The sequence below is a fragment of the Propithecus coquereli genome, unplaced genomic scaffold (assembly GCF_000956105.1).
Source record: "Propithecus coquereli isolate 6110/MARCELLA unplaced genomic scaffold, Pcoq_1.0 Scaffold131, whole genome shotgun sequence".
Lineage (NCBI taxonomy): Eukaryota > Metazoa > Chordata > Mammalia > Primates > Indriidae > Propithecus > Propithecus coquereli.
The window spans coordinates 3,065,927-3,067,641 of NW_012137303.1; positions in this window are offsets into that span (position 1 = coordinate 3,065,927).

Consider the following 1,715-nt stretch of genomic DNA (forward strand, 5'->3'; position numbering starts at 1 on the left):
CTTTTATAATGCTTGAGTCCCGGCTATACTTGTGCCTGTCACCCACAAAGTGTTCATAGTACCAATTAGATACATTTTTTCACTTCCCCTGTCTCCGCTCTTCCCTGGTTGATTTCCACTGAGTTTTACTTCCCTCTGTGCACATGTGTGCTCTTTGGTTAGTTCCAGTTTAATAGTGAGTACATGTGGTGTTTGTTTTTTCCATTCTTTAGAAACTTCACTTAGGAGAATGGTGTCCTGTTCCATCCAGATTGTTGCAAAAGGTATTAATTCATCTTTTTTTATGACTGAGTAGTATTCCATGGTATACATATACCACATTTTATTAAACCACTCATAAATTGATGGGCACTTGGGTTGATTCCACATCTTTGCAATTGTGAATTGTGCTGCAATAAACATTCAAGTGCGGGTGAAAAGTTGATGAAAAGTTTTCTTTTCCTTTGGGTAAATATCCAATAGTGGGATTGCTGGGTTGAATAGAAGGTCTACTTTTAGCTCTTTGAGGAATATCCATATTTTTTGTTGTTGTTGTTTCTTTGTTTTTTTTTTTTTTTGAGACAGAGTCTCACTCTGTCACCTTGGCTAGCGTGCAGCGGTATCATCATAGCTCACTGCAACCTCAAACTTCTGGGCTCAAGTGATCCTCCTGCCTCAGCCTCCCAAGTAGGTGGGACTGTAGGTGCACCTCAAAATACCTGGCTAATTTTTTCTATTTTTAGTAGAGATGGGGTCTTGCTCTTGTTTAGGCTGGTCTTGAACTCCAGAGCTTTTTGGTTACTGTAGTATAGTTTGAAGTCTGATAATGTGATGCCTCTAGATTTTTTTTGCTTAAGATTTCTTTGGCTATTTGGGCTCTTTTCTGGTTCCAAACGAAATGTAGAGTTTATTTTTTCTAAATTTGTGAAGTATGACTTTGGTATTAATAGTTTGATGGGGATTGCATTGAATTCGTGAATCAGTTTGGGTAGTATGATCGTTTTAACAATGTTGAGTCTACCTATCCATGAGAATGATGTGTTTTTTCATTTGTTTGTATCCTCTGCAATTTCTTTCCTCAGAGTTTCATAGTTCTCCTTGTACAAATCTTTCACCTCCTTGGTTAAACATGTTCCTAGGTATTTTATTTTCTTTGTAGTTATCATGAATGGTATTGAGTCTTTGATTTGACTCTCAGCTTGACTGTTATTAGTATATAGAAATGCTACCGATTTATGTGCATTGATTTTGTATCCTGAGACTTTGCTGAATTTATTTATCAATTCCAGGAGACTCTTGGTGGAATCTTTGGAGTTTTCTAGATACAAGATCATGTCATCAAGGAAGAGTGATAGTTTGACCTCCTCTTTCCCAATTTGGATACCCCTAATATTCTTCTCTTGCCTGATTACTCTGGCTAGGACTTCCAGCACTACATTCAAGAGAAATGGTGACAGTGGGCATCCTTGTTCCAATTTTTAGGAGGAACACTTTCAACTTTTCCCTATTCAGTATGATGTTGGCTGTGGGTTTGTCATATATGGCTTTTATAATTCTGAGATAGCTTCCTTCTATGCATAGTTTGTTGAGGGTTTTTATCATAAAAGAGTGCTGGATTTTGTTGAAAGCTTTTTCTGCATCTGTTGAGATGATCAGATGGTCTTTCTTTTTGCTTGTGTTTATGTGATGAATCACATTTATTGATTTATGTACATTGAGCCATCCTTACATCCCCG